The sequence below is a fragment of the Lathamus discolor genome, chromosome 1 (genome assembly GCF_037157495.1).
Source record: "Lathamus discolor isolate bLatDis1 chromosome 1, bLatDis1.hap1, whole genome shotgun sequence".
NCBI classification, from domain to species: domain Eukaryota; kingdom Metazoa; phylum Chordata; class Aves; order Psittaciformes; family Psittacidae; genus Lathamus; species Lathamus discolor.
This window is the reverse complement of record NC_088884.1, coordinates 112,801,735-112,814,119: the sequence shown is the minus strand read 5'-3', so window position 1 is coordinate 112,814,119 and position 12,385 is coordinate 112,801,735. Positions and strand designations below refer to the sequence as shown.

Below are 12,385 nucleotides of genomic sequence, written 5' to 3'. Positions count from 1 at the left end.
CTTTGCATCAGCACATGCACCATAAAACTCTGTACATGAGACTGAAAATGGCATGAATTGTTTCCTTATAGGATACTAAAGAAGGTGAATAAGAAATACGGCTCCATTGCAAGACTCTTACTTTCAAGAATACATGATGTATACATGTGTGTATATGAACTGATGGAGGAAGACATGATGTATTACTGCTAAGGGAGAAAAGCTAACTTCTGCTCTCTCCTGGAGCACAGAGAAGCAAGAAAGAAAGGTCCTGTAATTCTGTATTTGACTTTTTGTACGTTCAGTCCAAGACATTACTGCGATAGTACTTAGCATCGGAATTTTGAAATAAAGGTGATAGATACCTTCCTTCAGCTATATCTAAGGTCTTGTCCTGAACTCAACATCCCAGCTTCAATCTCACTTCCAAAACTTTATTTTTCTAAGTACTGCAACTTCAGAAATGTTTCCATCAGTCTTTAGATCTGCATAATTTTTGACCTCAATGTAGCTAGAACCTGAAGTAGAAGTATTTCATGAAAGCCACTTTTGGTGAACTATGACTTGGTGGTGTGGGTCTGGATCACTGTACCCCTGAGGGTTACTCACAGGGTATGATGAGAACAGCTCCTGGCAATCTGGGCCTCCCAAAGCCTGGAAATAAAAAAAAAAATGGTCAGTGGTTTCCTTTCTTCTACAGTGACAGACCATGCCCTCTTCCTGGAGCCATTCATACACTCATGCCCTGGTCCATAAGAGTTTGCTCTGACTCTGCATGCTGCAATGTACTGTGACACACAGGGTAGGTCAACACTGGCAAGCCATGACATACCAGATCCTATAAAACATGTGTGAAGTAAAGAAGAATCAAGGGGAAAGGAGGAGAGGAGAGGAGAGGAGAGGAGAGGAGAGGAGAGGAGAGGAGAGGAGAGGAGAGGAGAGGAGAGGAGAGGAGAGGAGAGGAGAGGAGAGGAGAGGAGAGGAGAGGAGAGGAGAGGAGAGGAGAGGAGAGGAGAGGAGAGGAGAGGAGAGGAGAGGAGAGGAGAGGAGAGAGGGATGGAGACAACAATTGTGCTTGGTCTGTGGAGGCCTTGACCTCCATAGACCAAGTTTTCTTAAACTAGTTAGTGCCCTACTGTTCTCAACCACTGCAAAGCAGCCAAACGTTGGGACATGGCAGGTCAAAGTTAAAAGTCAATTGAAGTAGCATTAAAGGGTGATTACATTGCTCTGGCTGTGCTGATTGCATGGGCAGACCGCCATCAGCATAAACCACTATTGCAGCTGCTGAATCAGCTTCTTCTCTAAGGAAAATGAAGTTAGGCAACCAATAAATCCCAGCAGCTACTCCACTGCCATCCAGCAGAATCATCCCCCACCCCAACCTCTTCCTTCCATTTTCATTCTGTCAGCAATGCAGGAGATTATTCATTGGAAAATAATTCATTTAAATATTCACATGAGGGCTGTTTGGGATCTGGACTCCAATTCATAAACAAGATGCCTGCACACAAGAGGAGCTCAGTAAGGCAGCTACTTCCAAGCACAAGAGGGCTAGATGATGGGGAAAAAATTACTTGTTTGAATCATGAGCAGAAGGCACCTATTTTACCTTCTCATTACTAAAAGAAAATAAATGGTTGTTACTCTCACTACGTGGGATGAGTTCCCTTGGGTGAATTCCTTAAAGACATCAATTTTTATTTTAATTTACCATGTATGAACTTTGGAGAGGTGACTCTTGCTGCAATAATTCCTTAAAGACATCAATTTTTATTTTAATTTACCATGTATGAACTTTGGAGAGATGACTCTTGCTGCAATAATTCCCCTGGAGTCTTTGGAATCACTGCTTAAGGAAGCTGTGACAAGATCTTTTTTGTGAGACAATAAACACCTCAGATCTGTGCAGGTTTTGGCGGTCCATTCCTCAGAGAATGATTTCTCTGTTTCCATTGCAGGAGCTACAGGATGTGCGAAGCTGTCATTCCAGACTGGGGGTTTTAGCTTGCATTTATCATTAATATGTCTGCCCCCTGCAAGAAATTCATATCTCTTCTCTATAACAGTCCCAGCATGACCAATTCTGCCAGCGAAAATGAAAAACTGCAAAAATATGTATTACTGTAGATATTACAGCTGATTCACAGAATGTAAACAGATATGCAACCATACACAGGTGCCCATATAGAACTAGTGAAAAATATGTTAAGTGAAGGATCGGACAGATATATTCTAATGGCCGTTAAATTTGTGATTTAGACATGCTGGATTATTAGCTTTTATTGTATTTTGAGTTACACAAAGAATTCAAGGCTATTTGTCAATTATAGCACATCTTCCTTAGATTACAAGAAACAATTAATCAACATCCCCCAAGCAGCTTCTTCAGTACAAATCTACAATCACTAACCAACACCTCAGCCATCTATAATTGGCTGTTTCCATCTTAACATAGAAGAAATTGCTGCTGACTGTGGCTTGCTGGGATTACATGCTTTGTTATATATCTCTCTGATTTTACTTTAGAAGCTCAGCTATTAAGAATATCAAGTGATTTTCACTGTTTCATTTGCCCTCTAAACCTGTAATTGAGAAAGACTCTAACAGGCAACTACAACACTCATCAAACATTAAAATCTATTGTAAAGAGATGGGATGGGAAGGAGTGAGGAACACTGTGCCATGTGGGAAATTATATAATCTAAGCAAAGCATGATACAAATATTTCTTCCCTTTGTGTGTGTGTGTGAAGGAAAATACATCATTAGCTTGATTCTTGCTCATTCCTCCTCTTCATAAAGCAAAAAACCTGCTGTCCACTGTAACAGGGGAAAGTTCTGGGCACTTTGTGTACTGAAATGGTATCCATAAACAACAAAAAGACAGCATTTCATTGCATTCTGCCTGGGCTATATAGTCCCCAACACTGTAATATGCTCTCCAGTGGCCTAGATATCACGGTGTAACTTGGATGCAGATGAAGATATTCAGTTTTTAATTAATAATACATAGTGCAGAATCTGAAAGGCTATCTATAATTTATGTATCAGTGTCTCAAAAGCAGTCATTCATATATTACATATTCAGACATAAAATTATCTCGCTTTTATTTTCCAATAAAAATTATATTAAGATGCTCCTATATACCCACCAAAATAGATCAGTGTTACCCAGAGATTCATAGTTCTCAAAAATGCTGGGTTCCACTGGGTTCTGTTTGTTACAAGAGGCTAAATGTGCAAAAGCATTACTGAACATGTCTCGCTCTCTTCAGATGGGCTTTTTGGCCACTTCTTGGATACATGCCAATTTACCCATAGAGGGACAGATAACGTGAGAAGAAAGAAGTTTATAAAAAGGGAAGGAAATTATTTAACAATAAGGGGTTTCCAATCTGGACTTCAGAAAAACTGACTATGGTAATATATCACAAGACTCCTAGAAAACATAAGAAGAAAAAAGTAATTTCTGAAATACACATTTTTGCAAAGATATTGCATATAAAGCATGTTTAATATTAACAGCCATTCTCATCCTGCTGTCCTATTTTCCAAGCACCCACCTACTTACGGGTACTTTAAAAAGTAAAAATAAAAAAAGGCGTAGTGAGTATGCTGAACATGCAACTCTTAAAAGTTGCTTTCAGTGCTCTATTTTCTCCTCCACTCTATCAAGCTGTAAAGCCTAAAAATGCTGTATCTTCTCCCCCTCTCTATCAAGCTGTAAACCCTAAAATAGTCATACTAGGCTACATAGTGCAAAGAAAGTCAGCCTCTGTTATACCTCAGTCTTTGTTATGCCACTTTTATGTGTAAAACAATGTAGACAAGATGCCAGCAAGATCAAATGAGCCCTTGTCCCTCCTACCTTAGGTGCCTGGGAGGTCATTTCTGGGTGCCTGGGAGTCCCAGCGATCTCTCAGATTGTCTGAACTTGTTCACTCCAGGACAGAAGAAAATGAGTCACATATACACTTGCTTTGCTGCATCACAGCAGATGTGAGACCAGTCAAAGTACAAGTAGTGGGGTTCTTTTTTCAGACTTGTCCCTCTTCCATAATCTACACTCCTAAAACACTGTTGTTTTGTTTTTTTCCCTAAAGTATTGAAATAATCCAGACTCAACAGAGATTTAGTGCAACTGAGATAAGAAATATTTTCCAATCTTATAAGGGGAAGGAGGTGACAAACTAGTTAATATCTGTGATGCATCTGGCTGTATGATGATTTGTATGTAGTGAGACAGTGAAGTAGGAGATCAGAATTCACAAGACAACTTTCAGCTAAGTGAGAAAAGGAGTATCAACCCACACAGAAAGGAGGTGTATTTTTTTTTTTTATATGTGGATCCAAAGTTACCATCTGAATTTTATTTCCTCAGTACAATAATATTTTGGAGAAAACAAAACAAAGCAGTTCAACATGACCTACAAGCAAACAATGTAGAAGAGAAACATAGTTCCATGAGATTCACACACTTCCTTTTATGAGGAGAGCTAGGCATTAGCTGCTCCTAAAGGTATGTCATGGGGAAAAGACTGGTCGTAAATATTTTGGGGTTAAGCCTATCTCTCCCTTTCTACCTAGCACAACACAAAACCACTTTTTTTTTTTTTATGTACGTCTGAAATAATCCGAATTGAAATTTGGGGATGGAAGGGCTTTTGAGAGCTATTATTATTAGTAGACTGAGGTGTTATCAAGCAGAACATTTACTTGGCTGGTCTAAAATCACAGCGTATTTTTTTCTTCACAATTTGAAGCTCAATAACTGGGATTACCAACTGGCTCCTGGCAGCTATTTTGAAGATTACAGTAATTATACTTCAGTGAATTTCTTCATAATCATCTGCTTCTTGGTATAATAAAACTTTAGAATTTTCCAGCGTATGAATTAGCAGGTAGTTTACCACAGAACTCTGAAACACAGAAATACAAATCTATTTGAGTTTTGAAATACTACTTCTTAATATTGTAAACTGTCCACCCTGGTGGAGAACACTTTCTGGTTTATTGCATTTTTTTTTAATCTCTGCTGCAAATGTTTTGTTTCTGTTCTGCAGATTTGCATCACTAGGTATTTTCCCTAATGGACTCTAATGACACTTTTTGCACGATGGTCTATGATACAAAGTGTGTTTCCCTGATACAAGATCAGCCATTCTAAAAAAGAACTTTAAAAAAGTCCTGCAAAACATCAAGCTGAAGTAAATATGAAAAAGAACAGTGTCTTTGTAAGCAGTTAACCACAGGCAAATGGCAATGCAGTGTATGCTGAAATTGCTTCAGCAGCAGTAACTCTTGGATTTTCTCATTAGTTGAAAAGTGAAATATTGGCAAATTAGACTGTAATTTCAGCAAAAACCTTGTAGGTCACATGGTCTATTTCTGCTGTTCTGACAGGACTGAGCTGTTCATTTTGAAGTGTTTTGTAGAACCTGGTTTTGAGTACCTCCAATTAAAAAGTGAGTAACATCATTCCAGTGAAAGGTTCTTTACAATTCATTTGCCACCTGACAGGTCTGTGAAAACTACCATAAAGTACTTAAACTTCATGCTGTCAGAAAATATTCCTTAATAGACATCTTATTGGTTTCTTCATACTGCTTCATAGCATCATTTAGGTTGGAAAAGACTTTAAGATCCTTGAGTCCAACTGTAAACCAAACTTTGTCTTGAAACAAAAAGTATTGTGCCAGACATCTTACTACTGAAGGGGTGGGGGGAGCAGACACTACAAGGACTAAACCAAAATGTAACCCTATAGCCATCAGCTAAATACACTAGCAATTTAATGAAGATCCTAAAAGTGTAGTGTATGTCCATTAAGTACTCTGGTTTTTAGAAAGGTCTGTTTTACTTAGAGATATCAGGTAAATAAATTGGTTCACTAGTTCTGAAATGCAAGAGTTTTTCCCCAACCTGGGAGGGGTAAACCCATAATATTATCTTGTCCAGCTAAATATCTGGTATGTCAGCAAGTCTGTAAAAATTGCCCTGGCATATATAGGGTGCAAAAAAAAAAAAAAAAGTTCGGAGAGTTAAAGACAATTTCTTTAGAAGCCAGTTTAAGGAGTTTGAGATGGCAAGTTTAACTGACCCATGTTTTAAAATGAGTTTTACTCTCTCAATCCACTTACAGAGAAACTCCACTGGAAAATCTCCCCTTTTCCTTCAAATGCCACTAAATTAGTTTGTGTCACAGCAGTGATGCACTAGTTAACTGCAATACTGCATTACTGCAACATGCAATAAACTTCATCTTACCTTCATTCATAGAATCACAGAATCACAGAATTCAGAATCATACATTCAGGTTTGGCTTTGCCTCTTCTAGGAGATGTTTGTATTAGTGAAATATGCAACAGTTTCTTCTTCTTGTCTAGACTCAGTTGTATCTGAAAAGGAGTTTCTTACTAGAAGGATGACTTCAATCTGCACTAAATTAATTCTATCGTCAATGGTCAAAGGTATGTACATCAGTAAATTAACAGGAGGAACCTGTAGATCAACATTGTTTAAACAAACCATTACAGTACAATAATTATGTTCTGAAAAATTACAAATAGCCCTCAACAAATCAAATGTCAAGGCTACATAATGTTACATTGCTACCGAGAAGAAAATGAAGTCACCATAGTCACTGAGGCACATACAATCAGTAAGAAGTCAGTACCGACTGGTTTCATTATTGAATATCTCTCTTTCCAACCCCAGACACTGAAGTTAAGAGCCTCACTGGTTTGTAATCTCCATATGTTGCTACAATCCTATTAGGTTGCCTTAAATTAGTCCTTCCTTGTTTGCAACATATATATTTGCTATTTTTCAAGAATGCAATTCAGGTCTCCTCCTCCTTTATCTTCCAGACCATTCTTAACAATTGATTTTAAAGAGGAGGCAAGCATTACTCCTGCGTGGTCCAAGCAGTCACTACTTTGCTACACATACTGGCAGGTATGTTATTAATATGAAAAGAACATACAATATTAAACAAAGGAAGAAAAAGTGATGCATACAAAGGTATGTCCATAGACTTTGAGGAGGGTGAAGACAGAATAAATCCGACTTGCATCAGCCAAGAATACAGCCCAAAGACAGTGAGCAATCCAGGTCTAAAAAATCCAGTATGTATATATCCAGTGATGCTTTCCATGAAGTGAAGGAACACAAAATTCTGCAGCTGGGATCTGAACTGACTTGAACAACTATTTATTATCTTTCTGGTCATTCCTTCATTTGCAGGTTTCATATGGGAAGACAAACCAGCAGTTCATTTATGACCAAGCTTTCTAATCCATAAGCCACCCATTGTCTATTTAATGGGACTTGAGTCCAAATCAATTCAATCTCGATTTTTCTAACATCCTGTTGGGCACTGCATCAAATGATTTATTAGCAGTGTAGCTCTTCAATACAGATTTTCAAATAAAGGTATAAAACAACCATGATGGCAGGCATTAAAAATTCATATTTACCAACAATCACTGTAAGACATAGACGAGACACATCAGGTATTACCTTCCTAAACATGTAAGAGTAGCTTGCTATATAGCATTGCACTATGTCATTGACTTTCTTATGCTGTAAAAGGCATTTGAACTGGTTTCTAATCACAACATGATTAATTCAGTTTGTTACTACTGAAGGTTTAAATGGCACCCAACTCATAGATTTTTGTTAAGCAAAGTCTTGAGGATTAATACATAATGCATACCAAACATACATGCATACCATACATGCATACCAAAACTTAAATCAAAATAGCATGTATCACCTGATAACAAGTGAAATTATATTACATACATGGGAGGGGAGAATTTAATTTCTGCTCCCTGCTATACCTGTAAAGAGGTATCTTTTTTTAAAATCCACATAGAAGTATGATGTATTTGAAGTTTCTCCAAAACTATATCAAACTCCTGTGACCACCAAGGACACTATGGGAGGAAACAGATTTATATACATATATAAAAGAATGAACTTAAAGAATGACACTAATCATTTTCATCACATACTGGCAGTGCTTTTATGCTCCAGGCTACCTATTTTATATCTTTTATATTTCATGTCTGTCATTAACCAATTTAATCATAACAGTAGTAGAGAAAGAAGCTATTAGATTTGTCTCCCTTAACCCATTTTTTTCCTTAATGACAGTATTACAGTGTACAGTAACATTTTCTTTTGGGCTCATGTTCCCTTCTAGATCTGCTTTATTACTACTTTAGTAGATGTGAAATTAAGTAACAAAAGTCTCAAGCACTATTTTTTTGCTTCCTTGAAAGCTATCATACAAACTAACACTCTCAATTCTTCAGTATCTCTTCATAAGATTTTACCAATATTTAGAAATATATAATGTACTTAATTTCTCCTTCTTCCCACTAGACACGAAGAGTGGACACTCAGCTAAATAAGTATTAATTCCTACAGTAACATTTGATTTTGAAATGAAGTATCCATGTGCACAGGCAGATAAACTAACATGACAACCCCCTGAATCTAAAATACCCCACATATATGCAAACTCCTGATAAAATACAAAACCAAACAATATCACCTGTGGTACAATACTCCTAGGTGCTTACATTAGTAATGATAGTAATAGTATCTGTATTGTAGCATAACCTAGCAGTATTACCAGTGTATTTTGCAATGAAGGCTGCAAATAAAATTTAGAGTTAATAACATACTATGAAAAAAAATTTTAAGACTAGCTCAAGGTCTTTAACACACAAAAAGTTGTTCAAACCTTAGGTCTGTAGGAAACACATGACATATATGTAAGAATTTATACTGGCAGTATATCAAATATTAACTAAATTGAAACAAGAAGCCACTATTCCAATAATAGCCATATATTTATGGAGGGAAAAACAGAGACTATTAACAAGAAATTAGTTTTGAGAATATCAGTGAGAAACTAAAGCTAAAAAGCATTACAGAAGTATATACTTATCTCCTAATCAGTGCTGTGAATCTATGATGTATGGAGCTAAGCTTATACTTGGAAGTAAATTTATTAAAATTGAAGCTGGAAATTCTTACTGAGGACACCCAGACAACTTGAACACAACACTGATGTCATTCCCAAGACATGTTTTTCGTGTTTTAACATGTACTTTTTTTTTGTTTTCCCTCAAATATAGTACCACTTCATGACAAGAGCTGAAGTTGCTTAATAATTTAACTCGTTTTTCCTTGCCTAGAAACAGTGAGTGTTCTTCCGCCTCCAGCATAAATTATAAATTCCTTGATTTAATGGTACATACAAAGTGCTGTCATTAGGAGGCTGAAGAACTGGGGAAACCTAATTCTTCCACTGGGCTTGCAGAGAAGACATTGACACAAGAGACTTCACCGCAAACTTAATCTGTCAGCAGGAGTTTTTGCTGGAAATGGCATTAGCACTAATAGCTAGTTATATGCAGACATTACACCTCACCAGAGAAAACCTTCATGGCTGGGCTAACCCTGCAGTTAGAAAATCCAGCTGCTTTGCTCTTAGAAATAAGGCTGCTAGCTCTAAGCCTCACTATACCTAGCACCACCATGAGCTGCAAATAGTCAGAGACCAGCACCATGCTCATTATTACCCCTGTTGTTCTCATTGTTGTCTCAAAAGCTGTGATGACAGCACCATAGCTCAGGAAAACTCTGTGTTAAAGTGAACTACTAATTCAGCTAAATCATGTTCAGCTAAAAGCACAGACCCAACACATTCAGCCTAACCATCATCACGTAAGGATTAAAGTGCACATACCATGACAAATGATCTGCCCTACACCAAGCACACCTTCTTAAAACTGCCACAATCCCCAACAAGTTTTATCCTCCCTTAAACTGTGATCTAACAGTACAACTCCTGCATTATGTTCCATCTCTATCTTCACCTTCTCAGCAGTCCTAGATGGTCTCTATCCATCCTTAACCACCATACACCTAGCACCGTGCTTTCTCTTCCCCCCTCAATGAGAATATGCATGTTGCCCATACCATTGCAAGTCTTTGACCAATGCCCCAGCAAGGCCTCCATGTGGAGCAGAACTTCTTTGGCTTGGACCCTGCTGAAAGCAAATCTCATTCTTCCTCCTAAAACTGATTTCCACATTGCTGCCTTACTTTTCTTCTTACTTTCCTCTCAAAATGTGTATAATTCCATTTTGTCCCTCATTCCAGTACCCAGGAAAAACTTCTAATTTTGTTCTGGTTTTACCGGAATGACAAAGTTTCAAGCTCAATTTTTAGTTATTTTTATATTTAAATACATTTATGCCTAATTGCCTTCTTTTCATAAATTCTCATCTATACAGTGAAGATTGTCACAGTTCAGACAAAATCATCCCAACCACAGCCAACCACACTATCTAATCCATCTTTTAAGAAGCAGCAATCAGTATTACCTTGGCAAAAGTCAGATACAGTATTTCCAAATGACATATTGCTTCCTCCATTATAAGACACCTCCTTCCTATTCATCCTGCTCAACAGCTCAGGACTCTACACTCTAGTGCTGCATCCCCTGTGTCAAAAAATACGGTACTGGAATGACGTATGGTATGAGGTACCTGTCACTGCAATGAATGAAACCTGAAGGGAAAAATGAGCAAAAGGAACAACAGAAGGTATTTCAGGCTCTTTTTGATGTACCTGTAGACTGAAATGATTTGATCTACTCCGGATTTTCCCTGTGTATATACAGCTAGTTTCCTCTGTGTGGTAGACCAGGCCAAGCCAGAAATTCACCAAAACCACTCATTAGCAAAAGCATACTAAAAAACCCAAACCCAACCCAGACCCCAGACACACCAAGTAAAAATCGAGCACCTACCTGTGTAATGACAGGAGCAGTTCACGATGGTTTGTTTTTTCACATATTTCAGTTGGGCATGGTCCCTGCAGTGTGCAAGGGCTTTACAAATGTAGTTCTTTGACTGAAGTCCAGCCTCCTGCAGATTTGTGGTTTGTGGTTGATTTTCAAACTGTGAAGGTTTTGTCACACTGAGGCATCTATAAAGACTTCCTCTCTGCAGATTTTCTTGTCTTTAATATTGCTTGAATTCACTCTGCATCCTTTCCTGTAGTTCAGGCAGGGCTGAGCATTTGTCTCTACTCTGGACACCCACATTGCTGAAACTGATACTTAGCAACTTCGCCTTTGAGATCTTTGAAACCTTTGACAAATTTCTCTAAAATCATTCACAAGACATGAAAGATCCAGTAGGGAAGGGGAACAGCGAAGTTTGAATTGGTGAGAAGCACAGACAGACACATGTGTGAAGTACAGGTGGACAAGTGCTTCCTTTGGAAACCAACCTAACACTTCTTTTCTGCAGAAGGTACTTTCAGTTTTCCTGTAATCCTGTTTTAAGGGGCAACTCCAGCTCTTTGTGGTGGCTCTGGTCTTTATTTCGAACTTGAAAGGTGCTGCCTTGATCTTGACTAAGTTTGCTGGCTAGCAAAGCAGTGAGCTAAACGAACTGTTTGCAGCCTCTCACATGGTCTGCTTTGTCCCGCTTCTTTAGATTTCAGTTTTTCTCTGTGCATGTCCAAAAATAAATATAAATCATAATGTTGCAGAGGTGCTAACTCACACAGCACCACACTTTCTTGCCCAGGCACTGAAACTATGATACTATGACAGAGACACTGGGGGGAATGATCTCTTCCAGGTGCCATTTGTCCTGCATGGGCTTTCCACACGACGCAGCAGCTCACTGGGGTGACCTGGCTCGCTGCGGCCTCGGACCGAGCTCACCGCCCTGCAGAGCTGACAGGCGCGACTCCCACCTCATTTTCTCTCCACAGCCAACCACTTTCGACGGCCAAGGGCTCTCACCTCACCTAACGGGGCGAGGGTGATAGGGCTGCAGGGTCCTTCCCTCACACTTCCACCCCAGAGCCGCGCGGCGACGCTTCCCTCTGGGAGGGAATGTGGGGGGATCACAGAGGGCGGTGGAGCCCCACGGCCGGGAGGAGCCGCGGGCGGCCCCCCACTTCCGACCCGGGGGCGATCGACCTCAGCGACCGGGAGCGCGCCCTCGGGCCCGGGGGAGAGCGGGTGAGAGAGCGCGGTGTCGGCGCCATGCGGCCGGCAGGTCGGTGAGGAGAGGGGCGAGGGCAGAAGGCTGCTCCGCCACAGCCGCCATGTCGGCGATGAGGTGGGGTTTTTAGGGCTCGGTGTGAAGAAGGGCTTTGCTGCTGGAGCGGTTTTCGCCTGGGCTGCCCGCGAGTGAAGGGTGGAGGCAGTGATGTGTGGTGAGATTTCTGCAGAGAAATGGGATGCACTGCTTCTGGGAAGCCGCTTACCCAGGTTGTTGTGCAGGTCTCCATTTAGAGAGTGGAGAATTCTATGTGAGGTATTTTCTGATTTTTCTCGATAAAGCTGGGTGCTTACCCTG

General features: G+C 39.6%; 1 long non-coding RNA gene across 1 annotated transcript in view; it reads right to left on the bottom strand.

Moving 5' to 3' along the window:
- The window catches only part of LOC136020322 (uncharacterized), a 76,984-nt gene extending 66,062 nt beyond the window's left edge, over positions 1-10,922 (bottom strand). Inside the window, exons 1-2 of the long non-coding RNA XR_010615287.1 lie at positions 10,816-10,922; positions 589-633 (exon numbers count right to left, since the gene is read on the bottom strand). This is a non-coding gene — a long non-coding RNA (uncharacterized LOC136020322). The remainder of the gene's footprint in view (positions 1-588; positions 634-10,815) is intronic.
- Between the last annotated feature and the right edge of the window lie 1,463 nt (positions 10,923-12,385).